Genomic DNA, 12085 nt, shown 5'->3' on the forward strand with positions numbered 1-12085 from the left:
AGAATTCAAGTCAGTTACTATCAATCAGCAACCAGTTGTTCTTTCAGATTAGAATGAAGGGAGTACTTGTATTTTTGCTGCTGGATCTCAAGACAAGATAGTGCTTCAGGATTATCAAGACCCCTTCGGCATCCTTTTGCAAGCACTAGAGAAGATGAATGTTGCTTGGTTCGTTAGCATAAGCCTTGGTTTCAGTTCTTATTGTGAGTTGCCTACGTGTACATCGTTCTGCCTGCTCGGGGAAAGTGAGAGCAAAATTTTAGTATGTAGCCATTTTCTCAATTGGTTACATTGGAAGTCTCACTACACATGATCGTACATATTTCATCAGTAGGCAGGTGGTTGTCATCATGATTTGAAGCTGTCAAATCTTGATGGTCTGTTGCCATTTAAAAGCTTTGTAAGTACTTGTTTTAGTTAAGTCAGGTCTTTCGGTCAATTTCAGTCTTGAAAATGAGTCAATTTGAGTCACGTTCAGTCCTGAAATTGAGTCTTTAAGTCAAGCATTCAGTTTTGTTTTCTCAAAGTTATTGACTCCATAGCCCAATGGACAAAGGCACTGCCTACTTTCCCAGAGATCTGTAGTTCTTGGCACCTCCAAGGAGCTACCATCCCCATTGGAGCCAATGTTAGTATCGGTATCTTCATCCCTCCGTCAGAGATCAAATCCTCTTGTTGCATTTCATATTAGCTATCCCGCCCAGTCATTTTCATTCCATTAGGTGCATGGATCATCTGATGGTAGTGGCATTCCTACAGTTTCCCTCATGTCATCTAGCTGCTGGCTCATGTTTGTTCATTTAAAAAAAACATATACAGTCTTCTTTTATCTTAAAATTGCAAAGGTTGTCTTTAGGGTTTCATTGTCAATTAGGTCTAGGGTTTCATTAGGGTTTCGTCAAAAAGTGTTTCAAAGTGTCCAATAATTACTAGCAGGCCATGAGGAGGTTTCAACTATCAATAAATTTCATCGCCAAGTGTTCAAAATGTGTTTTTCCTCAAAACTCTGTTTTGAGGAAAAAACAGAGTATTTAGCTTTTATTGTAAAAAATCATGAAAATTTTGTTTTCCTCATTGTAAATTCCTTCATCTGTAATCCTGGTTTCCTTCCTTAGCCCCAGAAGCTCCATCACCTACAAAACAAGCAAAGCTCAGGTCATTTATTTCATCACAAAACCCAAAAAGAAGTGAAAAAGTCCAAAAACAGAGTTTGAAACAAAGTCATTTGCAAAACATTATGAAAGTGGGTTTGGCAAAAATTAAAATTTAAAAGCTCCATGTATAAATCACTTCTCCAAATGTTTGAAGTTCATTTGTACTCCAAGAGCAAAGAGAAGCAAAGAAAAATGATTTTGGTGAGTGAGTGTGAAGTTTGGGTGGAAATCGTTGTAAGTTGTCGGCGCGGCGCACTGGGCAGGAGGCGTGGCGCATTGGGCCGCATTTCGCAGTGTAAAAAAACACAGGCACGATGCATACGTGGGGCGTGGTGCATTGGGCTGGATGCGTTGCGTACACAGCCAGAGGGCCCGAAAATTGCCAGAACGTCCTCCAATCGCCAAAAACACCCGAATTTGTCTTGTTCCAAGTAGGTAGAGCTCCACCTCTGTTGATTAACCAAGTTGGTGTTTATGTTATGGTGATTGATGAATGGTGAGTGTTTAAAAAACAATCAAACCCTACCATTTGAAATTCCTCAAAGTAACTTGCTACCTAGGGTTTTGATTAACTTTTTTGCTACCAAGTCTATCATTCCTCCATCACTCCCTTATCCCATTTTTCCCTTGATTTCATTATTCCCTAAGTTCCCCTACACCCTAAATTCACTAATCCCCTATCCCAAGTTCCCTTTCCCAAAATCCCAATTGTAAATCCCCAAACCCTAATCCTATACAAAAACTCCCAAAACATCCCATATTTCCCTAACTAGAATCTATCCCAACAGTCCCTAAATTCTCCACTATTTTTCCCTCCCCTTACAGTCCCTCATTTCACTGTTTTCCCTTCGTAGCAAAGGTCAAAACATCATCAAAGGCAGTCCAAGACAGTTGGACATATCAGCACCTATTTCTCCAAGACATTTTACCTACCAGCAGACATGGCATCTGATCCTTCATATGATTATGAAGAGGAGACCCAAAGTGACTCACCCACAGAGGGACATGCACCGAGGAGGCCTCATAGAGGTGGAAAACATATCAGAGAAGAACCAACCACTCTTGCTAAGTTACAGGCCTGCCCTCTTGCCATCTTTTGTTTCCAGCATCAGCCATGTTATGAATTTTGTGAGAAGGTTGCTACTATTCAGTTTCATCATGAGTTGGCCCGCTTATTTATGTTGCATTTACATGGTGATCAAGCCACTCTTGTTGGTGTCACTTTCACATTAACACTAGAATCCATTTCATTAGCAACTGGCATACATAACATTGGAGAGCCATGGAAAAAGAGGCAGAAAATTGACCGGTAGCATTATGAACCATACATCAAACCCGGTTTTTTGAGACAGCTCAAGAGAGTGTTTCCTTTTCGGTACCTCAAGGATGAATATGCTCCTTTAATGAAACTCATCATGAAGTATTTCAGCTGTGAGGGTCGGTTCTCCTGCTTGTATGCTTATCACATTAGGCTGCTGATGCATTTTACCCGGGTATGGATGATGAACATTCCTTACTTCATATGCTGAAACATAGAAAAGATGACCACTCTTGTGCAGCACAAGAACCCTCAGCAGCAGTTCAATAGTATTTATCATTTTGTTCTCATCAAAATTGTGGTCGTTCATCAGCTTGGTTTACAGGGCATCACTCGGGATGAATTCATCTCCCGTGAGTTTTTCAGAGCTTCACAGGGACCTTCAGAGGTTGGGCATGAGACAGGTGGACCTTCCTATCAGCATGAGGGCCATGAGACCGCTAGTGTGCCGGTGTTCATCACCTATCAGAAGGGCACTAGACGGTTGTTTGCAACAGCAAAGCGAGTGTTATCTCCACCCGGGGTGGAAGGGGCCTCGCTTCCATCGTCAGCACAGCAGGTTCAGGACTGAGGCAAGAGGCCACTACAGGAGGAAGGACCATCAGGTGAGCGGGAGACTGATTTCATCCTCATTGAGGGTGATGATACCGATATGGGCGCAAATCTTAAAGAAATCATTAAGGAGCAGTAGGCAGACATTGATGCCTTGTCTACCAACTTCGATAGAGCCCAATGGACTATATAGTACCTGGAGCAGAGGAACAAGCAGCTTGAGGACCAGCAGGCGATTATGGAGTTGCAAAACATTCGGGAGAATCGCCAAGCTGCCCAAAGGAGGACGGTGGATTTCACTTCATTGGAGCAAGAGATCAATGCTGACCGGGAGTCATGGCTTGAAAGAGTTAATGTCCACTTAGAGAGGAAGCTGGAGAAGGCCATCAATGAAAAGAATATGCTTAGAAACTTGTCCTATCATTAATTGTCCCAGAATTTGGTGTGCCAAGCAAGAATCGGGAGTTTGAAAGCAAAGTTGAAGAGAGCATCAAGGAGGCAAAAAGAGGATGAAGGACTTCAGATATTGGCTGAGGATTCCTTGGCCCAAAATCATGCTTGATAGAGAAGACTCAACCCAAATTTCAAGAAATTTGGAGAAATTTTTGCATTTTGCAAATTTTTGGCACAAAAAACAGGTTTTTCTGCCCTATGCGCCACACCACGTGGCGCTCGCTTTTGCTAGGGGCCTCCAAATCACAAAAACTCATCATTTTTGGATTTTTCATGCAAAATTACACTTTCCTACCTATGGAAAAGTAATTTGGGCAGGTTTTGAGCCCTCAAAAAGGTCAAAAACACTCAAAAAATGACCTCACTACCCCTATTTTGACACACAGGAAGTAGTGTTGGGAGAATGGACTTTTGGAGGGGAAAATGGAGGCCAAATTGAAAAATTCCACTTGGGTTAGAAAGTAGACAGGTAGACCTTTCCAGAAAGCATACCCAGAGCTCATTTGGACATCGAGAGTGCATCCAAAAGTGGGTCCAAACAGGCACGATGCATGGAGAATCAAGCATGGCGCATAGAGGAAAAATTCCCAGTTTGACCAAGTTTTGCTCTGTTTTTCGCCCAGTTTTGCCTAGTTTGACTTTTTCACTTTCCTAATGGCAAATTTATGATGTAATTTGATGAAAATTTATGGATCATGATGTAAATATGTTAGATTTTCACTTGTATAGGTAGATTCATCAGTTTAAAGATTGTTTGAAACTGAATGAATCAGTTCCCTTGTTTCTAGAGGCATGTTGTTATGTTATCTAGTTTCTAGTTCTCAGTTTAGAATCAATTGGATCAGCTCCTAAACATATGAGCTCCACCCCTAGAGGCAAGGATGAGCTATGTTTGTCTATATTATGTTGTTTTACAGTCATTAGCATGGTTGGACTCTTGAGAAAGAAAAGAACTTCATTGTACACTCATATTTTCATTTTGGCTAAGGAATTGAGACCAGGATTTGCAGCACTCTTTGGGATTCATGTGGCAGTTTGTCTTGGTACAGTGCTTCTCTTTGTAATTGTGAATTTTTTTATGTGATTGCATGCCATTTTCTATCTTATTTCTTCTGAACTAAACAAAAAAGAGTGTAAGTAGAATTCATTGAAAGTGCAGTGCTCTACTTGAAGTTTGCTTTCGTTATTTGATGTTTTCAGCTATTTGGGGAGGATTCATGATTGCTCTTGCCCTCTTCAACACCTCACCTGTCTATTCCTTCCATCTCACTAAAATTTAAGTGCCAAAACAATTGCCTACCTTGCCCCATTGAGATCTCTGCAGAACTGAGCCTCAATCCCCGTACCCCAAAATGTGCCTTTCCCTTTGAGCCAACAAAACACTATTTTAGCAAATCAACTCTTTTGCACATATACCTAGCCTAAAATCAGAAGATATTTCAGTCATCTAAAGCCCCATAGATCATTATTTGCTGAGATTGACCTAGAGAGAGCCCTCTCTTGACCTGGTAGGGTTAGCTACCAAGCTAAGCGTGGTTTGATGTTGGCCCTGGATCCTACCTTTTCAGCTTGAGGTAAATCTAGGAACTAACAGATAGCACTTCCAGGCATGTAATGTTTTGCATAGTGTACGAATTGAGATTAAAAGATATTTTCTGCAAGACAAAATGAATGTGGACTTTCTACAATGTGTCTAAATGCAAGATAATGTATCCATTAAGACAAACATTGTCTGCTGAGAAGTATTAAGCAATATAAAAAATTATATGCGAAATACATCCATAACTATTATGTAGTCCTAGTACCTAAGTTGGACCCAAATATTGATTTTATATATAAGTTTCCAGAAGCTTTGAAGGGTATTTCAAAATATTTTTCTGATAATTATGGGATTTGAGGAGTTTAATTTCAACATCATCCTACCATACACCTATATAAATCAAGGGTATGTGAGAATATGAAAAAAATAAAATGTACAGAAAAAGGAGAGACAAAAATGAGGTAATACTCTTGGATAAATTAACCCTATGTATCAATAGCTTTGTTTAACATATTAACGATGAACACAAACAAACTATAATTTAATTTATTTAGCTAGTGTATCCTATCTCTAATATAACCATTTTTCAATTCGCTTGGCTTGGATTATGTTGCAGATGTGGTTGTAAGTGTATAAATATTTATAATGCCTATAGATAATTACATTAACCTCTCTATTCTAGTTACATAAGTATTTATGGTGATTATCAAGATCTTCTCATGTGTGCATTTTTACTCCAGCACTCTATGCATCCACCCTTTGCGAAGATGAAAGATTATGGTAGATTAACGAGGCCTTTATCCAAGATGTTGTGTCATGTGGTAAGAGTAGAGCCAAATTAAAATGATTTGCAGGAAGTACATAAATAAATGAAGACTAAAACAAAGACGATGAATAATTTTTTTACAAAATATCTTATGTAATTTTCTATCCTAGGAGTTCTATTAGTGTAGTAGTTACAAAGAAGTCCAAGCTTAGAGGCACCTATCTATACAAAGAATCTTGTCTTCCTCTTTAGCTCCAGCTAGATCCATCACCATCTTCTTTTCCATAGGAGTCATCCAGCTGCACATAGGCAACCCCATTGGAATTCTGCCTTCCATCTACTAAAACACATACTACTTTCTTGTAAACCATCTTTCTACACACAATTCATAAAAAAAGAAGAACAAAATGGTGAATTTCTAGATTCAAATGGCCAACCAAAGGAATCAAAGCTAAAACAATATATATATATATATATATATATATATATATATATATATATATATAGATTGTATAGACATATTTGGGCATTGCAACCCCAATCTTATATGTCGATAAACAAAGGGATCTTTAATCCCTAAAAGTGTTGTTTCATACCCTAAAGGATCATGGTCAACTGATTACATCATTCCCCAGAAGTTCTACCTAAAAAACCACTTAGGACTAGCCAAAATTGGACCATACTGACTGCTCCACTGTCAGGGTGCGATGCATACTGACTCCTACACTAGCCAGGTGCGATGCATACTGAAGAGGCCTTCTATGGGGTGCAATGAGCGAAAATGGACAAATGTCTGAGACAATTTGTTAAGTGGATGCTCATGGAATCTTCTAGAAACTTCTCCTATGACACTTGCCTCTCTGAATTCACCCAAGGATGAGTAAGAGATCCAAGAAATATCCAAGTGGAATCAAGAACAACAAGTGGAATGAAACTAATCAAAAACCCAGAGATGACTCACACCCTTGTAAACATCTATAAACGGATCCCTCATCTGAGAGATCTAGAGGCTGGAATTTTGTAATTTGTAAGGAAGTGCTGATAGTTTGTCTTTGAGAAGGAACCTTGTATTGTTGGGTGATCTTGCTTTTCATGAGGTGAAGAGGGCTTTGATGCTGGGAGGATGATGCTGGACCAAATAGCTAGGTTGTAATCCTCTCTTCTATTATTAATAAAGTTCTTTGAGTTTTCCTCCATACAATCATGTATTTGTGAATATTATTATTTGTAAATGCCATTGTATGCTCACTGTGTTTCTGATCCTGCAATGCTTATGATATCATAGATCGAGATGCTTTGATGGTGTTGTGTTACTTTGTTTCTACAGGTATTCTCTAAGCGGGACAAGTAGGAGAAGAGTTGCAAGCTCTGTCAAGGAGGAGATAAATCAAGCAAGGAGTCAAGTGGAAGATCCAAGTTGGTCCCTTTGCTTCTCTCTTATCTATCATACATAGAGGAAATCACAAATTTCTTTGATTGTTTGTTTCTAGGATAGTTGCCAATTCTAGTGGGACTAGCAGATCGAAAAGACACTAGTTTTCCCGGAAACAAAATGGCTACTCCATTGGGGAGTGAATAGTTTGTTTGTTTGTTATTGTTGTTTGCTTTATAAACTATAGACGGAGCTTGAAGTTAGCCAGATAGCCTTCGAACTGCTTTTTCTATGCAATTGCAAGGTAGATGAATGCTGCTTCAGTCAATCTCCGGTTTAGTTTATGAACTGAAAATCTGACTTACAAGCATCTTAGATGCCCTTGTGGTAGCTCATTAACCTCCGAAGATCATACCCCTGTAATTTGGTCTTTACTGTCCATAATAGTTCAGCTTAATCCACTGAAATCAGCTGTAAATTTGAGCCAAAACCCATCTCAGTTGCACTCCCTAGCCCATCGCATTGTTTGTAACTGGAAACCAGTATGCATCACACTTCCCATGTGTAGCAGGTGAGATGCATCTGTGTTTCTATGAAACACAGGTGTGATGACTGAGTAATCCTATTTCTCTCCTTGAAATTTGGGGGTTTTGTCCTTATTTTCAGCTCTGTTTGATTGTTTTGTTGCTTATGAACAATATCTCATTGCTGAAGCCTCCTTGGTTTACATAGTTCAGCCTCCATTGATTAGGATTAATAAATTTTTTTATGTATTTTTCCATCATTTGCAGTCCTTCGTAAAAAAGTTGCTTAAATAGAACTGTCATTTTGGTGCAAAAAGTGTCGTAGCTTTCTTTTTTTGTCAAAAAAGAGAAGTGTCGTAAAGTCTTCCTTCTCTAGATAGTTGATTGAACTTTTTGTTTTGTATTTGATTTGATTTGTTGTTATTTGAAGTGTTGAAATAATTTTCTATTCGAAATTGAAAAGTGTCGTTTAGTCTTCCTTTCCATTTTGAAAAGAAATTGTCGAAATGTCGCTTTGAAGAAAATAGTTCAGATCTATACTTAGTTCTCTTTTTTGGCATTCCTCACATTAAGGGAACGAAAAACAAATACATGCATTTAGAATGTGTGTGAAAATTGATTTAGGAAAAGTGCATTTAGTGTGTGCTCTTTGCTCTTTGTTTGAAAGAATCATAATCTTCTTTCCTTAGTAGCTAGGATTTTCATTGCTAAAAATAAACAACAATTGTTTATCATTTTAGATTGCATATTTAGGAATTTTACATCTACATCACGTGGTGAATCTTGAAAGACAAAATTCTAAACAAGATCAACCCTAAAATAAATCTCAATGAACTTAACAACGCTTTGGAACCTAACGCAACACATCTAGAGGTCTAGGCTAGAGACGTGTTCCGGCATCATAAAATCTAGTAACAATCATTTTCATCAACGGTTGGGTGATTCCTCCTCTTTGATATGACAAGTGCTAGCACGGGATTGTGCTCCCCGTACCATCGAGTATATATTGGGAGACCACAATAGGCTTATATCCTTTATCCATAGGAAGCCGTGTCTGCCACCCTATCGATCGAAATGCACTGAACACAACATTCGGGAAGATTGACTGCCATACATATGTCCTTGGTAATTTCTTTTTAATTTTCCACCAAGGTGTATATTGCAGTTTTGCAATTGGTTTGGTAATCCCTCTATCTAGATCTCCAAAGTAGTCACTTTCGTTCCTTTTCGACTCCTTAAAAGAAAAGGTCCATCTGAGCACTTGTCACTTCAGGCTCATTAAAAATTGAAGGCAACTAGAGTCATCTTTAGCTTTTTATTGACTCTTAAAAATTGAAAAAGCAAAGTTGTGTCAAAGCATCATTAAAATTTATTAAATTTGGAATAGCATCCCTGTTCCTTCGTTGATCTTAGATTAAGATAATGGAGTCCATCAATCATGGAATCCCTCTCGAGGGGAATCCTAGTCCATTTTCTTCTTGGGAAAATATTGGTGCTCCGTATATGGCCACATTGTCCCTTCCAGGAATCACAATTGGTCTGCCGGTATGGCTATTCTCAACCTTTGTCATTCAAAATATCGTAATTCCTCAGAAATCCAATCAGAAAACATTTGATACTGAAGTTGACCCTTCACCTTCTACTTCGTTTGTTTCTCCCTCCCCTTCTTCCTCTTCGCTTGTTGAAAATAGTGACACTAGTAACCAACTAGCTGAGAAGTAGAAGAAATGGAAAGAGAAGAAGAAGAAGAAGTTAGTTAAGCAAGGGGGAAACCATGAATCATCTGGTGAAAATCCGCACACTAAATCTCCAAAATATCCTTGTGTAATTTGCAGAGGAAACCATTTTCATCGATATTGTCCTTGCCTTCCGCGGATCTTGAGAGAATGGTCTCCCCGTTCGCACCATCCGGTGTCATCAACCTTTGGCAATCATGTTGACAACACACCATCAACTAGTAAAAATGAAGTTCCTGGACAGAAAGGAAAGGTCAAAATTCTATGTGGATTATGTGAAGGGGACCACCACCTTCCTCGTTGTCCTTTTTTGGATGAAGCCAAAAGGGTCTTGCGTAACCATCCTGCTTCACCACAACGACTTCTATTTGGATACAAGAAACTCTCCTTATGTCCTTTACTAGTTGAAAATCCGACTGACACGACTCAATTGTCGGTCGAAACACCTATCGTTGAGAGTGAATCTTCTGAGTCCATACCAGACCAAAGTCAGCAGGTCAAGATGGCAGTCGACCCAGTTTTACCTTCAGAAGGTCCACCTTTAGAGGATACCATTCCCAAAGAGAATGAGAACAATATTGTTCAAATTCTTTTTATTACTTCAGAGTCCAATGAACTTGGGGGCAATTCGCCCGTTCCTTCACAACAGGAAGGGAATCCCCCAGCTCCCGCTACTCAAGGGATTAATTCAACCGTTTATTCGGTACCCCCTCCAAGAAGTCTGGTCGCTTCCTTCAATTAGAATCGACTAGTAAGATCCCACCTTCCTTCTAATGTACCATTTCGAATCATAGTACAAGTTCACAAAATGATTGTGTTTGGCACTATCATAAATGAAGGGGCTTTAGTCTGTATCCTTTCCTGAACTACTTGGAAAGTGCTTGGTTCACCATGGCTTATGCCTGTTACTCAGAATTTGTTAGGCTTTAACAAAGGAACCAATCGACTGTTAGGGATCCTTCCTAAGTTACCAATAACTTTGAGAAGGAAAACCGCTCACTTGAATGTGATGGTAGTCCAATGACCTTTAGATTACAATCTACTCCTTGGGCATGACTATGTTTACAACAAGGAAGCTATTGTCTCAACACTCTTTTGAGTAATGTGTTTCCTGCATGAAGGCAAAATTGTCACTATTGACCAACTTTCATTTCCTGGTTCAAGCACAACTTTGAGACAAACATCATCCCTAAATGGCGAGCCTTCATTCTATCCACCTAACTACCGTGAGTAGACTGGTGAATGTAATGAAGATTAGGGGGCATGCACCCTGGTCTGCTATGGTGGTCGAACCCAGCTGAAAAGATAGGATTCCGTACAGGTCATGTGATTGGAAGTGTTATCTCACACCATTCACCTTTGTCTATTTGATGGACAAAGCCAAGGAAGTATTTTTGTCTAACCGCTGACAAAAAGAATCCTGCTTAACCGCAGTGATTTCCATATGGTTACCTAGAAACTCTCCTTTTCTCGATGTCTGGGGGCATGCAAACCTTTTTATGCAAGTGAAAAATAACCAATTTCATTTTTTAGCTTTTTAGATTTTTTAGCTTTTTAGTTTTTCAACTTCTTAGGTTAGGTGATTGGTCTGACCCACCATTCACCTTTGTCTGTGCAGCAGACAAAGCAAAGGAAGCGTTTGAACCGTTCCGCAGACGAAACCATCCTACCTAACCTCAGTAGTTCCTTAGCTTTCTAGTTTTTTTTAGCTTTTTAGTTTGGTCGTTTCTAGCTTACATAAAAAGCAAACTGAGCATATGTTATCCCATGGTTCAAGCTCAGTAAAAAATGAACCGGGCCATGAGCAATGTTATTGCATGGTTCAAGCTCATTAAAAAATAAACCTACCATTGAGCATATGTTCCCCTAGAGTTCAATCTCGTTAAAAAATGAACCCACCTTTGGTAAATAACCTTTGTGATTGCCATAATATCATCCTTTTGAGCCTTGGTTGTGTTCCTACCATCACCCCCATTCTTTTGGCCGGTCATACACTTCCACTTGATTGTTTACCTTTTTGAGGAACAACTGCGATGAGTGGTCCTGTTAGCCACCCTCTTCACATCACCATGTTTTGAGAAGTTCCAAGCTTACCCAGAACCAGTTGCTACCCTAAACACCACTCATTCCACAAAAAACGAGTCCACTTTAAACTCTTTTCAGACTCGTTAAATATGAAAATATTGTCGAGCTATTGGCCTCTCCATCTCGCTAAAGTGATTGAAAGTGCCATCCCTCCTGTATATTTTAATCTTTTTCGGACCTAAGGGATTATCTCACAAAAAAGTTCGAGCACTTGTCTTTTCGGCTCGCTAAAGTTATCGAAAAATCATCCCTTTCGTATTATTTTAATATTTTTCGGACTTAAGGTATTATGCTATGAAAAAGAACTACTGGAGTTTCCTTTTCGTTCCTTTTCAAACTCTCTAAACATGAAAAGAACCAAGTTATCCTTGTCATTAAACTCGTTAAAACAATAGTGACAAACTTGTCCACCCAGACAAGAATGAGTTTCACTGTCACTAGACTCGCTAAAACGTAGCGACAGGTTTGCTCGAAGGGAAAATTATAGAACAAGCATATGTTATCCTCCTCAAGCTTGACAAAAATAAAGAGGTACTGGTCAGCAATGACTGGGGAAAAAGGTAATAAAACTTAAAGAATTTTATT

This window comes from Pinus tabuliformis, chromosome 4_1 (genome assembly GCF_031772625.1).
Source record: "Pinus tabuliformis cultivar Carrire ecotype Pingquan chromosome 4_1, CPIR1, whole genome shotgun sequence".
Taxonomy (NCBI): Eukaryota; Viridiplantae; Streptophyta; class Pinopsida; order Pinales; family Pinaceae; genus Pinus; species Pinus tabuliformis.